Source organism: Tupaia chinensis, unplaced genomic scaffold, assembly GCF_000334495.1.
Source record: "Tupaia chinensis unplaced genomic scaffold, TupChi_1.0 Scaffold145519_1, whole genome shotgun sequence".
Taxonomy (NCBI): domain Eukaryota; kingdom Metazoa; phylum Chordata; class Mammalia; order Scandentia; family Tupaiidae; genus Tupaia; species Tupaia belangeri.
Genome location: NW_006205376.1, coordinates 3,778,066 through 3,788,107, shown reverse-complemented (window position 1 = coordinate 3,788,107; position 10,042 = coordinate 3,778,066). Strand labels below are relative to the sequence as shown.

The 10,042-nt window shown below is 39.3% G+C and overlaps 1 pseudogene; it reads left to right on the top strand.

Moving 5' to 3' along the window:
- Window positions 1–2,898: 2,898 nt before the first annotated feature.
- LOC102500715 (uncharacterized protein C11orf98 homolog pseudogene) lies at window positions 2,899–3,265 on the top strand (annotated as a pseudogene).
- Window positions 3,266–10,042: the final 6,777 nt, after the last annotated feature.

The following is a 10,042-nucleotide window of genomic DNA, read 5'->3' as shown; positions in this document are numbered from 1 at the left end:
GAGAGAAAAACATGTTTAAGAAGAAAATTACAGGTGTCACTAGATTTTAGCTTTGTCCATATTTTTGGTTTAAGATCTTTCGTGAATCAATAACATGTGAAAAAAAAATAGTTTAGTATGAAAAGGAAGAAGGGGAAGGGAAAAGGAAAAAAGTAAAAGTTTGTTTGATTGACAGAAAATGAGAAGCTGCTGATGTTAATGTATATGGTAATATCTTTGTCTTGACTGACATGCATGGTATTCGTGCTGGAAAAAAAATGTTGCACACTGTTAAGGCATGTGATTAAGTGTAAATAAATAAAAAATACATTTTAAAATGATTACACACACACACACACACACACACACATATAGATATATAGTCATCGGAAAAGTCATGATACATTTTTCTGTTTTTCTATGCAAAAATACGTCACGACTTTTTCAATAACCCAATACACACACACACAGACACACACAGATGTAGATATGATATTCATTCGCCAGAACCTGACCATTTCTCACTATCTTTCTTGCTACCAGCCTGACCTGAGTCAAATCATCTACCACTTAGATAACGGCAAAATCCACCTAACCTTCTCTTTCATTCTACACTTAGCTTCCCCCAGTTTATTTTCAACCCAGTGGTCAGAATGATTTCATTACACATTGCCAGTTTTGTCAGTATTTAGCTCAATAGAGTCAATGGCGTCTTACCTCACTTACCAGTTCCAATGGCCTACAAGACCTGCCTTGTATCATAGTTGGATGATTATCCGGCATTTTCTCCCATGTGTCACCCCTACTGTTGATCTGTCTAACCACCTCACCTGCCATTCTCCTTGCTCACTTTGCTCCAGCCACATTGGTCACTTTGTTATTTCTTAAACATGGCCAAGCATATTTTCTTTTCTCTTTTTTTTTCTTTTTAAGAGAGATTTTTGCTACAGGCTTCATGTGATTGCCTGAGAGACAGAGAGAGAGACAGAGAGACAGAAAGCGAGAACTCATTCCCCGGGAGGATGGCTATGCCACAATCCCTTCTCCTCCAATCTCCTCTCAGGATTTTGGGCATGCATGCACACGTGCCTGGTGTGAATTTTAAGCCACTGGATCCTGGACTCGAACCACGGCCAACTACGTGGGAGTCCAGTGACATAACCATTACACCATCTGCTGTTCCCAGTCAGACATGTTTTCATTGGAAAGTTTTGCACTTGCTGTTCCCTCTGGCAGGAATGTTATTCCTCTAGTTTCCCCATGGCTCACTACTTGGTCTCTTTCAGGTCTTTACTTAATGCTACCTTCTCATTGAAACACTTTCTAATTATTTTCTTTAAAATTAAAACAATTCTCACAGCCAAGCATTACATATACTCCTCTTTTATCCACAGCACTAATCACCATTAACCACGTATGACGTTTTACTCATTGTCTGTCTTCTAAACATGTAAGGCTCTTGAGGACAAAATAGTTTGCCCATTTTCTTTTCTGCTATATCTCTAGTGCCTAAAAATATATCTTATACTTGCAGACACTTAAAACATAGGTACTGAGTAAATAGTTGCTCATATGAGTGTTATTAGTATCAGTATCACTTATCAGTCTCTCAAATCGACTGAATGGGACAAAGTGTCAAAAGGGGGGAGCTTCATGGCACAGAGGTAATGTGTTGCTCAAGAGATGCCAGATCCCACTTGGAGACTGTGGTTCAAATCCATGGTCAAGTCAGCCTGAAACATGCAGGGCATGCACATGGGCCAAAGATCCGACAGGTTGAAAGGTTGGAGGAAGGGGATAATGGTATGACCAGACCTTGTGGAGGGCGCTTCTTTCTCTCTCTCTCATACATACACACATGCATGCACACACGCACAGACATGCATGTGCACATGTATTCTATCATGAATAAAGGAAAAATAATTTTTAAAAGGAAGAGAGAAAAGACCTTGGTCTAAGACTCAAAAGTTTCAAAATTAGTTAACTGAGAAAGGAAGACCAGCAAAGAAATTCAAGATACAGTCGTCTGAATTGGTAGTCTAAAAGCAGAGAATATCAGGACAGCGAGTGGTGCAGTAGCTGAGTCCTGAACCTGCAGCTTGCTTTTTCACTTCCCCTCTCTCTCTCTCTCTCTCTCTCTGTCCTTCTTTCTGGTGAGTGTGTGTACCCTGTAGAAAAATTTCAAAATAATAATAATGATAAGTAAACTTAAATAAATAATTCTTTTTTAAAAATAGAGACTATCTCAGGAGTAAAAGAGAACAGACAAGTCTTAATAGCTATCTGGGATTCAAGGACAATGCTGCCAAAAGAAAGATTTTTAGGTCATCCACAAACATTCAATACTGAGTATCAAATTAAATGCGTTGTATTTACAGCTATTAATACAGTAAGTAAAGCATGGTGTCTGCTTTAAAGAGTTTACAATCTAGTGTAAAAGATATGTTTAAAGAGAAAAATTCAAAGCAACTTAATGACTTTATGCCATGTACAATATGAATGTATAAAAGAGATCTTTGGTTTAATCTAACTGTGGGGGAGGAAAAAAGGAGTCTAAGAGTAACTTCAAGATTTAGTAGAATTTGGGACCAGCAGGTGGCTTGATGGTTAAGGTGCTGGACACTCCCACATGGCCGACCATGGTTTGAGTCCTGGACCTGCTGGCTTGCTTTCTCAGGTTCCCTCTCTCCTTCTGTGTCTTTCTCTGGTCAAATTAAAATAAATGAATGAATAACTAAAATAAATTAAAAAATATTTAGTAGAATTTGGTCAATGAAGCAGGGAGTAGAATTGAGATAAATTGATGAAAGTAGTTTAATGCATGGTATCATTTAGACACTGAGACACTTAAATTGATTTAGGGACTGATACGTCACTAAAATGGAATTTAGATCAAACTTTTGTATCTTTGGTGTAGATATGGGCCCTCCAGGGGGAAAGATCAACCAGACTGAATGGAACTGAAGAACCTATTCAAACACAGGTGGGTGTTGAACTGGGAGCGGCTACTGAGGTACAGGTGGTGGGGGCTGTGGTAGACCAAGGGCTGATCATGCACCACCATCTCAAGGAGTGGGCATCCAGCACACGTGCCAACATTACTCTGTCAGGAAAGAAGGGCAGAAAACTCTTCCAGAAGATCTGACTTGCCCAGAAAGAGAAGACAGCCATGGAGGTTGAAGCCCCCTCAAAGCCAGCCAGGGCTAGTGAACCACAGCCCAAATGGCAAAAGAAGGCAAAAGCCCCCCAGGATGTAGACATGGAAGACCTTGAAGATGAGAGCTAAAATTCTGACTTCTGTAAGACCCACAATTAGAGCGAGAAGGACTCAGTGGCCGAGTCTTTGAGACTTTAGAGAAAGTATTGCCCTTTGTTACTGTCTCCAGATTTCTCTTCCGTAATGGCCTCCTGACCTCCCCTGGAAAGGGGTGTGAAGTGGGGGAAGAAGTCTAGAAGAAATATTGTACAGAAGCCTCTGTCACAGTCAACTCCATTTGTAATAAAGCTCTAGAACTCTAAAACAAACAAACAAAAAACCTCTTTAGTATCTTCATTGGTGAGCTTCTCCAAAGAGTGACCTGTCCCCTGGCCTTCTTACTGCCAGTTCTGCCTTGGACACCAGGCAGTTCTTATCCCTCCTATTAAAGCTGCTCTCGCATGATTACAATGAACTGTATTAATATGATGGGTCCACTGACTGTCTTTATTCCCTTGGGTTCCTCTAGTGTCTTGATGCTAATGATCTGCCTTTATTTTTGTCATGAAACTTTGATCCAAGTGCGCTTTCTATCGTATGCTTTCCCTTTCTTCTTCATTCCACCAATGAGCTTTCATTTCCTCCCACTCAACTTACCTGTTTCTGCTAATATCACTATTTTCTGAATTGCCTAGATAGAGGGATATTTTTTAAAGCCACTATATAAATTCGTAATCTCTTACTCCAAAAATCTTCAGAGGCCCATTAAGTCACATTTTTCTCTCATTCTCCCCAGTTGATGCTTCCAGCTTTTTGGTGGTGTTTTCAAGCGGTTGTCTATCTAGCCTATGACCAAACATTTTCTTTTAGGAAGGCGCTTTTTTTTTTTTAGAGAAATTTTTGCTATAGGGCCACCAGAGAGACAGAGAGACAGAGACAGAAAGAAAGAAATCCCCAGTGGGGATGGTCTGCTGCAATCCCTTCTCCTCCATTCTCCTCTCATGATGTTGGGCATGCATGCACACACATCCAGCGTGAGTTTTAAGTTGCCAGGTCCAGGACTCGAACTGTGGTCTACTATGTGAGAGTCCAGTGATGTGACCATTACACCATCTGCTGGTCCCAGGAAGGCTTTTTTTTTTTTTAATTGCCTGAGGTTACATGTTCATGTAATGTTATATTCCCTAGTGAGATGCAGACAAGTCACAATCTTTATTTCTCCATTTCTCCATCTAGTCAGGATTTTGGTCATGGTGTGGTTTGAGCCACTACTGCTGGGATTTGAACTGCAGTTGGCTATGTGGGATCCAGTTCCCTATGCACAGTACTTAACTGCTATGCTACAAAGCCAGTTGAAGCAAACATTTTCAATGACAGCAAGTATGATACCTCAATCTGTCATCATACTTCTCCCATGTTGCTAAATATTAATTTTTTCTTTAAAATGTTTTTCTTTTGTAAATCCTACTTCTCCATTTTCACCATAGCCTAATAAGATGCCTAGTTCTGGCCCTTATCATGTCATATCTAAAGTAGTTCAGAGCATGATTTGGCTACCTGACCAAATCTCCCCAATCCCTCTCACAAACGTGGACCAGACTCATAATCCTCCTTTAAGTTTCATTTTACTTCACACATTTAAAAATACTTCCATTATCTTATTCACTCACAAAGTTTAAAAAAGTTTCCCTTATTCTACTCTACCCAGTCTAAGCTCCTCCACTTTCAAGGCTCTATTCACTTTATTTCTCATTGGTATTGAATCACACTTCCTTTTTCATTATGGGTACATAATGAAGTATGTCTAGGTGTTCCTATATCTTGTTGCTAATTTACTGTTCGTCAACATCTTCTTGTGTCCACTTTTCTGTTTTTATCATTGGGGGGGGGGTGCCATAGAGAAAGGGAGAGGGAAAGTGAGAAATCACCCCCTAGAGGGGTGACCACATGGCATTCCCTTCTCCTCCATTCTCCTCATGGGATTTTGGGCATGCATGCACACATGCTTGGTGTGATTTTCTTTTTTCTTTTTTTAAAGAATTGTTTATTTAATTTGATTTGTTCATTTATTTTTGATTTGACAGAAAGAGATACACACACACACACACAGAGAGAGAGAGAGAGAGAGAGAAAGCAGGTTCAGGATTTGAACTGTGGTCAGCCATGTGGGAATGTCCAGTGCCTTAACCACCAAGCCACCTGCTGGTGGGTCCAGAGCTTGAACCACAATTGGCCATGTGGGTGAGAGTCCAGTACCTCAACCACCATGCCACCTGCTGGCTCCTAGCTTTATTGTTAATGTCAGACTTGAAAAAAGCCCTTTAAATAGTCATTTAAAGAAATATTTGGACTAAAAAGAGAATTGCTAACCTTTCTATCAGAAATAGTTTTTTTTACATTTTTTTGCAAAAATTCGAGGACTGGCTTAGCATCATAAAATACAAATGTCACCAGTTTCTCCCATCTGGAAGATGTTTCTTTAAGTCTACTGTAAAAGAACTGGTCTCAGATCAACTCGAGTAAATAAGGGCAAACACTTATAATGATTAGTATATGGCATCTTACAAAGGTAAATGCATATTTTTCTTGGAAGCACTGAATCTACCAAATGGGCATCTGTGTAAAAAAAATTTAGGGATCTAGATGTTAAGGATCCTTATTATCCTCTTTATTGTAGCTTCCTTCCTTCTTTCCTTCCTTCCTTCCTTTCTTTCTCTTTCTTTCTCTCTCTTTTTTTTTTTTTTGAAGGAAGGTAAATGTAAGCACATGTTCATAGCCCAAGTTACTGAAATACAGATCATATTTTCCCCAACAAAAAGATTTTATATTGTTAATTGCTATAGGTTCTCTGAAACAGAGTAAGTTTGAAAAAATCCAGGGCTTCATTAATCTTTTGGCTTCAGGGTATCTCAAGTCATGAAAACTTGAAAAATACCCATGTGCAAATGACAAAATAATAAAACAGAATAAACCTCACATGGTGGTGTGTACCTGTAATCCTAGTTACTCAGGAGGCTGAGGCATGAGGATTGCAAGTTTGAGGGTAACCTGGAAACAAAGTGAGGCCTTATTCCACCAAAAATTTTTAAAAAATTAAATAAATAAATAAACAGCAAAAAAGAAAATGGATCAGTTAGCAGCTTGGTGGTTGGGGCAGCTGGATCTTGATTGGCCAACTATGAGGTTCAAGTGGCAGACCCAGTGGCTTGGAAAATATGCTGGGTTTGTGTGTGTGTGTGTGAAAGATCTAGAGAGGAGAAAGGAGAAGGGTCTGTGGCATGGCCATTTCCCCCAGAGGGAGTGCTTTCTCACTTTTCAACTCTTTCTCTGTCTCATTTTGGCAAGCCCACACACCCTACAGAAAAAAAAAAAAAAAAAAAAAAAAAGAATAGAAGAGAAAAGGAAAGGAAAGGAAAGGAAAGGAAGGCAAGAACTTCAATAAACAGATATGAGTCAAGAATGGTGTTACTGATGACTAAATAAAAGAGATACAGTAGTAAACACTAACATTTTCTGTATTAAAAATGGCTAATAAAATTATCTTTCAGTGATTCAGTTCTATAATATTCCAAAATAAAAACACAAAGAATGAGATTCTAATGAGTGACTATTCCAACTGTCTATCAAGTTCAGTCCTGCACAGTTAGGAAAAAAAAAAAAAAAAGAAAAGAAAAAAACACTCCTCTTAGGAACTTGGCTCAAGGCTTTGGCTCAAGATCAGCATGACTTAATGCTGTAATTTGCATTTGAATGCAATTAACTGGGCCAGTACTTTAGGGTAATCAAGCTGTCTGCAACACACATATGCTGCAAACCCAATGAAAGTCCAAAGCACTAGAGAGGTCTTTATTCATTCATGGAACTCAGGTTCAGAACCTTAAATGTAATTTTAGATTTTATAGTCAGATTTAAGTGTGAATAATGAAATCTAACATTTATCTAATTGTTTATTCTTAATAATGAAAAACTTAGCTATTGCTATTTTTTCCCTTAGAAGAATTTCACTGCTTTTGTGAAAATGATCTATGCCATTTTTAGAATTTCACACAGTATCAAAAGATTTAGAAAAGAAAACAAAACCCTCAAACTCTTTCTTGCCATCCAATAACAACTCCTATCAATATTCAGAAGAAACAGAAATGAGAAAATATGAACAAAAATATATTGGGTACTTGGAAAAGTCATGATGTATTTTCCTGTTTTTCTATGCAACAATATGCCATGATTTTTCCAATGACCCAATATATAGTTAACAGTTTGTTGTTCTACTATTGTTAGAGTCATTAAAAATGAGCTACAAGGGCCAACTCTGAGGCACAGTGATAATTCACTGTTAAGAGAAACCAGGTCCCACATGGCCACAGAGGTTAGAATCTTCAGTCTGGTCAGCTTGAATCATTCCTAACACATACACATGAGTGCCCAAGATCCAGTTTGGAGGATAGGAGGAAGGGGATCATAGTGTTATCAAACTGTGGGTGGTGCTCATTTCTGTCTGACTGTCTCACTCTCACATATGCACACATGTGCTCTATCATGAATAAAGGGGAAAAAATGAGTTTACAAAATGCTAACAAATTACTTTTAGTATAAAGTAAATTGCTACTGACTCTATAAATCAAGCTCACCTTGTTGTTACTTTTAAGATACATTCTTCATATGCAAACACTTGTAGTGTAGGCTGAGCCTTTCATAACCCAAAGAATAAAATACATAGTGAATCTAACAATGAATAACCAAGAGCCCAGAACAGATACCTGGATTTTGGACCAGCCAGCTAAATCTGCCACTAATTCACTGTGTTGTGAGTGTGTGTGTTGGAGAGTGGAGGTGATTGGTGGTGGTGGTGGTGGTGAATTATCTCAGAACTGTTTCCTTACCTGTGAAATGAATGAGGTTCTAGACTTGTGAAATGTCTTAAATCTCCAAAAGTATAGGCACACTGCTTATGTTCGCAGGCTTATAGAAACAAAGGGGCCCTGATTTCCTTCTGATAGTTTCAATGCCACCTTGAATAGACACTTTAGTCTGGAAACAGTCTCTCTGACAACTATAGCCTAGGCAGCAGATTATCCACAATAAAAATTTGTTTTGTGTTGCAATCAAAATATGGCATGTCCTTTTCCTGGTAACCACTGATTATTTATTCAACAAATAAGTGTTGGCTGTCCTTGTTTTTTTGTTTTTTTGTTTTTCACAGATTGTGACCTTTAGGAATTTACAGTTTGGTCGAAGAGTTAGAAAGTGATGACTACCATAATTACAAAGACAGCAAAATGCAAAGATAAAGCAGAAGGAAAAGTCCTATGTCTGGTCCAGTGGAAGAGTGATGTCAGGAAAAGAATGAAGCAAGAGGTGACTTCTGAGTTGGGCCTGAAATACAGATAAGACTTTAACACACAGAGGTTCTTAGGAAGACCTATGTTTCCTTGTATGTAAAATGACCTTCTGGGACCAGCAGTTAGCGTAATGGCTATGTCGCTGGACTCCCATGTAGTCGACTGCAGTTCGAGTCCTGGACCCGGTGGCTTAAACTCACGCCGGGCACGTGTGCATGCGTGCCCAAGATCCCGAGAGGAGAATGGAGGAGAAGGGATTGCGGCGTGGCCATCCCCCCTGGGGGGGTGATTTCTCACTTTCTGGCTCTCTGTCTCTCTCTGTCCGTCTGGTGAGCATACGCGCCCTATAGCAAAAAACTCTCCAAAAAAAAGAAAAAATAAATAAAAATAAAAAATAAAATAAAATGACCTTCTAGGGTCACTAAAAGATGAAGTGAAATAATCAATGTTAGGCACAAGGCTCAGTGTCCTGGCATCGTGGAACAGCCCTATAAATGCCTTTTGTTGTTGTTAACTGGGAAAACAAAAAGAATAACTGAAGGAAAAGTGATAGTTCTTATTGTGGAACTAAGGGAAAGCAACTTAAAGATTTTTTCAAAAAAGATTTTCTGAGACGATGGTTGTCTAGGCATGCTTTTCTAAAGCCAGTTGTTTGCACGTGGAGTTGTGATCAGAACTTTTCCTTTTAATCTTACTCTGCTAGCAGCAAAAAGGAAGAGTCAAATAACTTTTAATGACTGATTAGAATGTGGAAACCAGAAAAACACAGGGTGGATGACCTGAAGGGAAAAAACCAGTGGGATAAGTTGTCATAATGCATGCTGTAGCTTCTTTTTGGCTGCTGTTTAGAGTGTGCTAGAATGGATCTTTCTTCCAAATGTGCCTTAGACAGGTGCAGCTGTAGCACCAGTGCCCATTTTTAAAAATGCTCTGTATTTACAGAGGTATTTATAATAAAATTAGCTAGTCTTATTGTGCTTTTACTGGGAGCTAGACAAGCTCTTCAAGTCCCAGAATAACTCTATAAGGAAATACATATTTACATAAAAGAAGCTGAGACTGAGACCAGCAGGTAGCGAAATGGTTTTGTCGCTGGATTCTCATGTAGTTGACTGCAGTTCGTGTCCTAGACCCGGAGGCTTAAAACTCATGCCAGACATGTGTGTATGCATGCCCAAGATCCTGAGAGGAGAATGGAAGAGAAGGGATTAGGGCGTGGACATCTACCGGGGGTGTGTGTGGCGGGGTGATTTCTCGTTTTCTTTCTGTCTCTCTAGCAAGCACACACACCCTATAACAAAAAGTAAAATCTCTCTCTCTCAAAAAAAGCTGATACTTAGAAGGGTCTCATCTGGGGCCAGGTAGTAGTGTGGTGGTTAAAGGTGCCTGGATTCCCACCTGGCTAACTGCTGTTCAAGTCTCAGACCTAGCAGCTTGAGAAACACACTGAGCGCATGGACACGCATGCCCCAAATCCCAAGGATAGAGTGTGGTGTGGTCATTCTTCCTGGGGGGGTACTTTCTCTTT